Source organism: Carettochelys insculpta, chromosome 3 (assembly GCF_033958435.1).
Source record: "Carettochelys insculpta isolate YL-2023 chromosome 3, ASM3395843v1, whole genome shotgun sequence".
Lineage (NCBI taxonomy): Eukaryota > Metazoa > Chordata > Testudines > Carettochelyidae > Carettochelys > Carettochelys insculpta.
This window is the reverse complement of record NC_134139.1, coordinates 8,526,687-8,538,370: the sequence shown is the minus strand read 5'-3', so window position 1 is coordinate 8,538,370 and position 11,684 is coordinate 8,526,687. Positions and strand designations below refer to the sequence as shown.

General features: G+C 47.7%; 1 long non-coding RNA gene across 1 annotated transcript in view; it reads right to left on the bottom strand.

Moving 5' to 3' along the window:
- Positions 1-641: 641 nt before the first annotated feature.
- LOC142010183 (uncharacterized) overlaps positions 642-11,684 on the bottom strand; it is a 96,981-nt gene continuing 85,938 nt past the window's right edge. The window contains exon 5 of the long non-coding RNA XR_012644715.1: positions 642-1,348. This is a non-coding gene — a long non-coding RNA (uncharacterized LOC142010183). The remainder of the gene's footprint in view (positions 1,349-11,684) is intronic.

The following is an 11,684-nucleotide window of genomic DNA, read 5'->3' as shown; positions in this document are numbered from 1 at the left end:
TGAACCCTGTAAATAATGATAGGCGGGGGCAGGGGGGGGGGGTTCCTTCAGTTGGCGCTTCTCCTTGGAGAAGGCAGGCTCAGAAAAACCACAGAGCAGCCTGTGTTAGGTATCAAGATGGGTGTGAGCCAGTGCTTGTTAGCTCTTAGTACTGCCGCCTGTTCTTTACGTTGGATGATGGTGCTGAAGAAATGTGCTCTAACTTCAAAACAAAATCCTCAGACTTTCCAGGTGTGCTGGCACTTGAGGACAACTTGTTTCAAAACATTTGTGAGTAGGGAGATGGAGAGAGAGATTGAGAGAGAGATATTCATTTTGGATACCCAAAAAGTATCAGGATTGAACTTTTCCCACAAAAATGATGGGTTTTATTGTGTGGGAGATTCCTTATATAATAACTCTGGTGGTGGGAAGAGTTCCCTTTTTTGAAAGACAAATAAGTTTTATGCACAGTCAGGTCTGTGTGTTATTCTGTTTCTGTTTTAGTTCTGCAAATTAAGAAGAAAAAATAATATTTCCAGCAACTAAGCTAGGTAATGACTCAGCCTAATACCCATATTTATTATTGAAACCCATGGGGATTTGTCTGCTCATTTTGGCAACTGCCTTCTTTAACTACCATGGCAATCTTAAGAAACTGCTTGAACATTTAAAGTCCTGGGACCAAACCCCCAGCTTGTATAAACTGGCATAGCTTGACTGAAACCAATGGCGCCTCACTGATTGACACCAGCTGAAAATTTGGCCCCTGATTCTGATCTCATAGCAATTTGACAGCTCTGGGAATTGAGTGACTATAAGGGGGTTATTCCAGATTTACACAGGCATAAATGTGCAAGGAATTTGAATAATCAAGGCTGATTCTGAGCTCCAGTGGAGCAACGCTAATTCATACAAGCGAAGGTGTGGTTCATTAAATAAAAATGAAAATCTGTATCCCATCTGCAATCAGCTCATTTCTCATATTTCCTCTGGGTTCTGCACTTGGTTCATATCATAAGGTGTTACTTATTTTCTTAATAAACAAGAGAAAACAATCTTGGATATTACAATTGTTTTCCCTTCTATTTCATTTATGGATTGGGTGGTTTCACTTCCAGCAGAAAAACAGAAATAAGTTTAATTCAGTTTCTTTTCTTTAAAACATTGTTCCAGGGTTGAGGTGGTTATGTATGTCGGTGATGAATCTTTCACGCAGTAGAGAAGAAAAATTAACCTGTGCGGACAGAAATATTCCTGTGTCCACTTCGAATCAAAACTGTTCAATCTGATGTAAATGCTTCTTCTTTGGAAAGGGTGGAGGGAGACCACTCCTTGGCAAACTGGGATAGTCCATTCAAAAGCTTGCCTGCCCGGAACAGAAAGGAAGTTTAGTCACCTTCCTGTGCGAATGACTGAATCATAAAAATGCTGTTGTATCACTCATTTTCCGCATATCTAAAGCAATTACACAGGCTGTTACCAAGTGAAATAACACAACGCCCTTTCACAGTAAGTTATACCATCTCAGAGACAGATGTCATACGATTTGTAAGCTACCAAGAGACGAATAAGCCAACTGCACTTGCATTGAGTGTTTAGGTGCCATGTTTTCTCTCTGTCTCTGCATCTGCTTAAATGAGACAACTATTAATCACAACCTCAGTCACATTTTGCTTGTTGAGGAGAATTCAGTTATGGGGATGTTATAAATGGCCTTTGGTGAAGTACTGCTGTTAGCTGGCAACCTTCAATTTAAATAAATCTTAGTGCTTCCTTCCAAAAAAACCCTTGTATGTCAGATTGGACCACTCTCATTTACTACGATCAAGAAGGAAACAGCTACAAACTGCTGATTTTTCCAGTTAATATACAGCCCAGAGGTTATGCAGTTTAGTAATTAAATAAGGGAAGTGGAGTTAAAACCTGGTTCTGAGTTCTGCCTCTCACTTGCTGTGTTCTTCAGCTAAAATTACATCTCTCTGGACCTCAGTCTACCCATTCACGAAATGGGTGTGATAATACTGCATTCATACAGCAATGAGCGGTTTAATTAATACATGTTGAACCTCTCTCGTCCGGCACCTTTGTGACCTGACTCATGCCAAACAAGAGAATTTGCCAGCCCACAGGAGGTCAATCTTGTCTAGCAGCATCACCAACACCTCCACTGCTTACTGGGCTCTTAGGAGATATTTAAGGGTAAACGCTGAGAGCCAGGACTGGTGGCTGTAAACAAACTTGATGGGACCACAGGAAACTTGCCCACTCCCATGTTAAGGGGGCATCCAGCTAATTAAAAGCATGACGAATTATGGATCTTGCTGGACGGGAGAGTGCCAGATTAGAGAGGTCCACCCGGTATTTGCAAAGTGCTTGTGGTCTAAGGTTTTGAGCATTGGCCTCAGACATAGTGATGGCTGTGGCTTCCCTACCTTGCTCTGTGGATGGATAACCCTGAGGAAGCCACTTCACTCCCTTGTGCCTTGATTTCCTCATTTGTTCAGTGGAAATAGTTACCTCCTTTGTTAAGTGCTTTTGAGTTCTACAGAAGAAAAGTGCTATAAAAGGCAATGCCACTGCTATTGTTATTTATTATCATTATGATTATTACTATTTTCTCATAAGAAAGCTACTCCACATGTGGAAAGCGTGACTGTGAGTTACAGATGAGGAAATAACAGCAGATCAAAACTTACTGGCAGTAAATGATCTATGATGAAGCATTCCAGGGACAAAATTTAACCCTGTGCAAAGTAAGTATAAGCTCTGCACTTTCCAAGTTCTTATACATGGTGTTACACAAATGTGTGCTGAAATTGGGCAAAGTTTTTCCCCCAACAATCTCTTCCTGCTGAGTCAGCAGAGGGTCTCTGCAAATCGTAAGTTGTGGGGAGTCCTTTACCGAAACAGGAGTGGAGATGATCTCCTGCCCAGGCAGGAGAGGAGGGGGGCATAAGGAAATAAGGCAATAAGAACATTGCAGGATCTCTTGAACTTCCTTCATTGCTTCTCTGGCAGGAGTGATTTTTGCTCATATGTCGGATGGCCTTGCTTGATCAGGGCACTCATGTTAATTCAGGGTGGCCAGAACAACAGAGAGGAAAAACTATGGCATTGCTTCAGACACAAGCGGAGAGGAGAAGGGCGACAGTGTGATGCAGTAGCTGAAGCATCAGTCTAGAATCCTCTGTACTCTGCTTCAGGTCCCTCCTTCATAGCATATGGGCACTGGGCCTCAAGTGGTATCTGACCAGGATTCATCATCAAATGTGATCCGCTGTTTGGATCATTAGCTTGGCTGGGCCAGGTAAGGATGTGGAGTGTGAAGTGAACACAGATCTGTGCACCCCCCTCTCCCACCTTTGAAGTCTCTGACTTTGCACAAATCACATAGTGTTTCTGGGCCCCATTGCTCTATCTGTAAAATGGGAATTATACCACTTTGCTGCCTCATGGGGATACGCAAGTGTACATACACTGAAGACAGGTGCACAGATACTATGGAATGGGAACCAGTTAAATACAGTCTGCTAGATCAGGGCAGGGAGGGTGGGAGGAAGGAAACTACAGCCCACAACCTACATCCAGCCTGTGGGATCCTTCATTCTGGCCCCACGGCTTTCACCTGGCAGCGGGGTCAGGACAGCCTTGCTTGGGGGGAGCCTGCCCCACTCCTGGCCAGTGCAGTGAGGAGGAGCTGCAAATCTCTGGCACTTCCCTTCTGCCCCACCCCCTCAGCAACCTCGGCTTCTCCGGCACCTGGGTGACGGGGTTGCCACACTACCAGCCCCAGTGCTCAGGGCGGTGGCTACACCTCTGGCCAGGCAGTGCGGTTACAGTGCCGCCAGCCCCAGTGCTCCAGGGATTTGGTTGGGGTGTCCCGGGGAGCTGTCAAGGGGCAGGGAGCGGTGTGGGTGACAGCTCTGGGGCAGGAGGGCCGGGAGAGTTAGATATGGGGTCCTGGGGTGCAGAGCAGGGTGATTGGATAGGAGGCTGGGTGCCTGGGCACTCAGAGAGTGGGGAGCAATGGGACTGGGTGGGAGGCCAGGGGGCAGAGTGATACCTGGCTCTTTGGGGAGGGACAACCTTCCCAGCCTTCCCTACCTGACCCACCATACAATTTCCCTCCCCAGTGTGGCCCTCTAGCCACAAAATTTGGCCACCCCTGTGCTAGAGAGAATTTCATCAGCTTCTACCGAATTTTCCCAGACTCGCTGGGATCCATGGGACCCTAAAATTGTAGTTCATTTCCACCTTCTGCCGTACTCCGTGAGCAAGGTCACAACAGGCTCGAAAGAGCATGAGCAGCTGCACATCTCATAGGCACACCTGCTCCACTGCCCAGCTCCACGGCCCACGTACGGCATTCACAAGTGTGAATGGGCCAACTTCACCTGCAGTTCTGTGCCTTCGTTTGCTCACTTTGCAGGCACACCTACAGTCACGGGCAGTCCTGGGAGTGCAGCTGCAACACCTCATTGTGTGCTTCCCTTGTCTGAAACTGCAACTGTACATACCAAAATGGTACTGCTTGTATATGCTTTGTTGCATATTTTCCCTCTCCTTCATAGCTGATTGCTTAAAAAATCTGGTCTCTTCCTTAGAAACTCATCTGATTCTGCCACTCAAGCCCCTGGGAAAGTTCAGCTCCTGAGCCCCCAGGGTAGCCCAGGGTATGTGTACACTTAACAGGAGATCGACCCATTCAGGGTTGTTCTTCCGGAGTTCAATTTCACACATCTGGTAAAGACGCACTAAATCGATCTCTCTGGGGTCTGCAGTAGGCCCACTGTACTCCTGCTCTTGTGAGGAGTCCAGGAAGTTGATAGGAGAAACGCTCCCGTTGACCTCCCTTAGGTTAGATTTACACTAGCGTAGAAAGTCAATTTCTGATACGCAGTTCTAGCCATGCCATTAGCATAGCTAGAATCGACATAACAGAATCTACCTTCTTAAATAGTGGAGTCCAGGGCTCTTCAGACTTGTGCCATTGTCCCTTACTCCACACAATAGCATGGAGTACAGGGGTTGATGGCCGAGCCAAGAGAGGTCAATTTTGCTACATCTTATCACACATGGCAAAATTGAACTCTGGAAGATCGATCTTCCTGCGATCGATCAGCTGATAAGTATAGATTCACCCTCAGTCAGGACAGATCTTACAGTTGACTGCAGATACATCGATTCTAGCTATTTTGGAGCGTAAGCTTTCGTGGGCAAAGAACGCTTATGCTCCAAAATATCTGTCTATAAGGTGCCACAAGACTTTTTGTTGTTCTCGAAGCTACAGACTAACATGGCCACCTCTCTGATTCTAGCTATGCAATTGCAAGGAGCAACTGACATTAAGTCTCTGTGCTGTGCCCATGACAACAGAGCTCCCATTGTGGCTAGATCCATAGACACTCCTGTACTATTAATGATAATTTCAGGTATTTTGTGTTTCTGGACATTTCAGGTGACAATTACCACCACAACAGCCAGGGCTGACAAAGGCAGGGATGTAGGAAAATGAAAATAAGATTCCCCACCATTTTTAAACAGCAGATAAAGTCCAGTTTGAGGTTTTGGTGAATGTGCAGGTTTTCGTACTTTATTTAAACCAGGGATGCAGTGCCACTCTCTTTTCCTTGCCCCCATTGTTAAATTTGTGGATGTTGACGGCAATCATTCCGGGGAGGGCCAAGAACGTGCCCAAGAGGGCTAGACTGGGCAGGACCTCGTACCACATCCCACCATCTACTCCAGCCCCTCGGCTACACTGAGCCAATACAGGCCTCCTACTGACTTACACAAACATGCAAAAATACCATAGAAGACTACTATTGAAAACTTACTGACTTTCTATCATCTTGTTATCAAATAAATGGACTGGAATAGAAATATTGTATTTACATTTCAGCATGAGGCATATGAAGCAGTAGAAACAAGTCATTGTCTGGATGAACTTTTAGAGTGGACTGACTTTACTAGTGGTTTTTATGTAGCATGTTGTAAAACTAGGCAAATATGAAGATGAGTGGAGGTACCCCGGAAGACCTTGGTGGTCCCCCAGGGGTACGTGTATCCCTGGTACAGAAAATTGACATAATCACCACAAAGTCTTGCATATGTCATGAGTTCGGTAGGGGCTGCTCTCCTGTTGATGCTGGCTACCCTTGTTTTGGTGGAGCACTGGTGTCAATGGGAGTGAACTCAGAGATTGATTTATCATGTCTACCTCAGACATGATAAATCAACAGCTGGTGGATTGATCACTGCAGCATTGATCACCACATAGTGTAGACAAGACCTCATCATTCAGCTTTTTACGTGTCAAACACATTGTGAACTAGAATGGGGAATGGAGTTCTGGCAGAAACATAAACGTTACATTTCCAGATATGAACATGGAATTCCCTTTTCCTGTTCATCTAACAGTAGCGGTGTAAAGTCCTGCTTGTTTATTTTGGCAGTAATGTGTGCAGCACTAGCTAGGAGTAGTGTTTCCAGATCTATACCACTGGTAAATATGGTCGGTGTTTAACCCAAGCCTCTACAGTGTGTAATGCAGACTAGCTTGCTGCCAGTCCAACACACTCATTTCCCTGAAAGAATCATACCAGCTACACATACCGAGAGTGCTGGAATTGTGTGGCTCCAATGAGAAACTAGAATAAGGTATATGTCGTATGCTGATGGTCCTCAAGATGTTTCATCATAGATCATTTACTCCCAGTTAGTTTTGACCCTTTGTTACTTCCTCATGTGCAATTCACTATAGGACTTTCCACTTATGAGAACCCAATAATAATTTGTTAATAACCCTCCTGTGGAAGCACAAGGCTTCTCTGAGTTTAGGCGGCTAACATTCAGCATTATTGAATTCAATAAGGCAACAGATGAGCCAAACTGGACACTAGTGAAACCAGGTCCAGCAAGGCTGCTTGATGCAGCTAACTCTGGTATTTTATACCCTTACACAAACAGGCCCAGTGCCAGAGGCAATTAGTTAGAGAAACATAAATCATTTTCAGAGAGAAAACCGTTATCAGCAAGGAGGAACAGGTGTCAGGGAGTAGGAGCCCCAAATCCAAACAGTTCATTAACGCATTCCAGAGAGCTCATCCTCTCTGCCATTCCCAAATAGGTGAGGAAAAGTTCAAGCTCTTGTGTACATGCAGAAATAAGAATGTGAAATGACTTCTATAGACGATGGCGTCCACACTCCCAACTTCTTATATGGTGATTTTTCTCTGCAGAGCTCAAAAGCAGTGTACGAAGGAGGTAAATGTCATTATCCCCATTGTACAAATGAGGAAACTGTGGCATGAGGAAGTGATGTGGTTTGCCCACATTAAGTGTTCCAGATCATATATGACTATGTTTAATAGCACAGTCAGTGAGACAGCTCATGCACATAGTACAAGCCGCATAAAAACATGCACCCAATTTATCAGCAGAAATCATGTTTTTCCTTGAAGCCAGGAGCTCCTGGGCATCTACTTGTGGCTGGCTCTTTTTGTCCCCTGCGTTGCTGCATAATCAATTCAACAGACTCTTTGGTTAAGTATCTGGGGCTGTCTTTCTCCTCAGGTAGCTTCTCCGTACCTCGTCTCTGTACAGTAAGGTTGCGACATTTGCGACTTTAACATTTGCAAATCCAATTATATATGAGCCCGGGATCGCCTGGCCCTGCTGCGGCAGCACTGCCTGGAGCTGAGCCGCTCCGTCCTCACCCTTGATAGGGGAGCTGCAGTAAACCCTTGAGATTCATGAATGCACATCTCTGTGGCAGAAGCTCCAGCCGCAGCCCCTGACAAGGGCAGTGCCACCCTGGCGACTGGGGTGGCTGGGCTGGGGAAGGCTGCTCAGTGCTCAGAACTCCCTGTGCAGAGTGGCCTAAGATGTCTGAGGCGCCTGCTCTGCTTCCGCTCATGCTCCGAAGCCCCAGGTGGCTCTAGCAAGCATGTGCCTGGCGCTCACACATGCGCATGGGGCTGGGGAAGCTGCTGCCCTCTGCCTGGCTCCTGAGCTTTCATTCACAGTCAGCAGGCATGCCCAAGCCCTTGGGTGCTGCTGGAACTAGGCGATCCCCCTGTCAAGGGGGAAGGAAGGAGCAGCTCAGCGGTCAAGATTCCTGTCTCCCCCATGGGGTAAAATGCGATTTGTGAAATTCAGCATTCACGAGGGTTCTCAACACCAAACGCTCGTGACTGTCGAGACCCTCCTGGACACAAATACAAGGCTCATAAGGAGGTTCAGGAGTTGCCTGATTGCAACACAGCTCCGTCCTTGGGGGGTCAGCCAAATTACGCTCAGATTTATTAAGACACTGTGAAAGTGTCCAGGCTGAACGCCTGAATTTGGAATCTTTAGACCTAGAGATGAAAATTGTCATGCCCCACAGCTCTGCTCTGCAGCGCCACTGGTAATTCTCCACAGCAATTTGGACCCCGCCAAGCACTGATTCTGGGAACTGTCCAGCAAATAGCTGGCTTTGCTCCCGTGGGACCATCACTGTCCTACACAGAAACATACGTTCTTTAGCGAATGAGAAAGAGGGGCTAGACGCTAAACTTTTGAGCCACATACCCTAGAACCTTGGGCTCTGGATCAGAACAATGTGGATTGGGCCTGTTCCTAAAGTGATCCATGATTGATTTGGCCCGTCTGAAATGCCCCTCTTGAGAGACGTTTGCAGGGTTGTGGTAGCTGCGTCAGGCCCACGGTATTAGAGAGGGAAAGTGGGCGAGGTGATCTCTTTTATCGGGCCAGCTTCTGTGGGTGAGAGCCAAAAGCTTTTGAGCTATGCCCACAGTTCTTCTTCAGGCCTTGAAAGAAGCAGGGGACGTGCTGTGGAGCTCAGCGAGACAACTTGGAAAACAGTTTTATGACCGATAGATCCATGCAGGGCGGCTCCTCCCAGTGACAAACGGAGACTCATACGCTCTGTGTCTGTGTGTGCCATGTTTAATTCATTAGCAACTTGCAAATCAGTCAAGAGCCAAGATGCCACAGAGAGTCTGACAGAGCAAAGCGATTGTGCTGTGCCGGGTGCTCTCGGGGGGACTTCCATGCAGTGTCACGCTGGTTTCTATAATCCTTTCAAGCTGTCATGGATTGAAGGGTTTGGAGTTTATGGGTTCACATTCTTTCCCTGAAGGATGTCGGCTGCTCTCTCAGGCCCTTCTGTTTGGGTTAACACTGACACCTGATATGTGACCGACAAGGCTCCATCGCACAGCTGCCAGGACACTTTTCATGCTGCATTCAGTAGCTTGCTACCTGTGGTCAGGGCCACTGATGGGGAGGAGAAGAGAGGAAGAGGGCAGTTGTCCTGGGTCCTGGTGATTCCAAAGGGCCCAGAGCAGAGGGCCACCGTCATCACTGCTGCAGTGCAGCCTGGTGCAGGCTGGGCAGCACTGAGGGCTGGGGCAGGTGGCCTCTGGCATGGTGTGGCACACGCTGGGCAGTGCTGAGGGGGGTGGTGAGCAAGAACACGAGTGGAGAGCCGGGCTGCGGTGGGTTTAACTGGGTGCAGTGTGGCACACTTTGAGCAATGCTGAGGGCTGGCCGTGGCAGGGGTCTGTGGCGCGGTGGTGCTCTGGGTGATGCTGAGGGCTGGCCGTGGCAGGGGTCTGTGGCGCGGTGGTGCTCTGGGTGATGCTGAGGGCTGGCCGTGGCAGGGCCTGTGGCGCGGTGGTGCTCTGGGTGATGCTGAGGGCTGGCCGTGGCAGGGCCTGCGGCGCGGTGATGCTCTGGGTGATGCTGAGGGCTGGCCGTGGCAGGGGTCTGTGGCGCGGTGGTGCTCTGGGTGATGCTGAGGGCTGGCCGTGGCAGGGGCCTGCGGCGCGGTGTGACATGCTCTGGGTGATGCTGAGTGCTGGCCGTGGCAGGGGCCTGCAGCGCGGTATGGCCACCGCTCCTCCTCACCCTGACATAAGTCGAATTTCATGTAAATTGTGGGGCAGCTTTTCTCCCCAGCGGAATGCACGTACTGCAGCAGGAGTACCTGGAGCCTCTTTGAAAGGATAAGTCCTGGGAGGTGGGGGCGTGATTTTGAATTGCGCTTAACTCGCATTAAAGCAAGTTAAACACAACCTGAAACCGCACATTTGGAGGGGTTACAGCACTTGTTCCCATAACATAAGAACTAGGGGTCACCAAATGAAATTTGGAAGCAGGTTTAAAACAAACCAAGGGCAGTATTTTTTTCATGCACAGGCAGCCTGTGGAACTCCTTGCTGGAGCAGGCTGTGAAGGCCAGGCCTATAACGGGGTTTAAAAAAGAGCTAGACGAATTCATGGAGGTTAGGTCCACCAAGGAGTATTAGCCAGGAGGGGTAGGAATGGTGTCCTAAGCCTCTGTTTGACAGAGGCTGAGAATGGGAGCCAGGGGATGGACCAATCGAGGATCACTTGTTCTGTTCACTCCCTCTGGGACACGAAGCACTGGCCACTGTCGGAAGACAGGCTATTTGCCCAGACGCACTTTGCTCTGATGCAGTGTGGCTGTTCTGATGTTCTAAGCTTTTAGTACGTTCTTTCCGGCCTCTGCCACTGTGCAGGCCAGCAGTGTCAATAGGAAACACAGGGACAGGGAACGAAACAAGATTATCCTCCCTCTATGACACTTCGGAGGGTCAAACAGTGTTCAGAACAGCTTAAAGAGCCTGATCCCCAGCTGGCGTAAATCACCATGGGCCAGTAGAGACAGCACATTCAAAGACTAAAGCACTTGGGTAGGACTCGAACAGCTGGGTTTTAGTCGCATCTCTGCTGAGCGTCTTGCACAAGCCACTTTGCTCTTGGTACCTTCATCTTCCCTTCCACCTGCGTTATCTATTTTGATTGTAATCCCTTTGGGGCAAGAACCGGCTTTCCCTAGGCATTGGTGCAGCACCTAGCACAATAGGGCTCAGAGCTCAAGTGACGTGTCAAAATATTACTGTATCACAGCTGGTAGTCTGACTTAAACCGCATGTTTGGCCAGACATTCCATTTAAATATGCTATTGCTCAGTTTCCTCTGACCTTTCATAGTTACAGCTCTTTCTCCTTGCTCTTTAAACTCTCAGGATCTTGTCAATGGTCACCCTCTTACTCATATCCCTCTTACTCCTTATTCTTAGTTATGTGATGTTGACACAGCCTTTGACACAACAGGAAAAGTCCCTGCCCCTGTACAACAAATGCTACAGCAGTAACCGTGACAAACATTTTTCCAAAATTTCACCCCATGGTTACCAATGCTGAGACTGAGCTAGAACTTGCTGTTACATCTTGCAATTCTGCTTTCTGCAGATGGAGTGTTAGGTCATTTGCTGCGTCAGTCTGGCTGGGTACTGTCATGCAATAGGGCATGCTTTTGGAAAACACACATTTCCAGCACATGAAGCTCTAAAGACGCCATACATATTACCTTCTTGCCACAGATCCTCCAGCAGATGCATGACGTGCAAGAGAGAATGCAATACCAGTGTATCTCAACCTTTTTTTTTTTATAAAGCACTTTTTTAAAATAAAAGGTACCCTCAGACTTCCCTCACGTGCTCCTTAGGGGTATGCATACCACCAGCTGAGGAACATGGTCCTAAAGTAATCTGAGGTCTTGAAACAAATGCCAGTCAACTTTCCAGATTACCGTACCCTTTTCAAGAGTCAGATTTGTTCTGCATACCACCAAGTTACACCTCACTTAAAAACTACTTACTTAGAAAA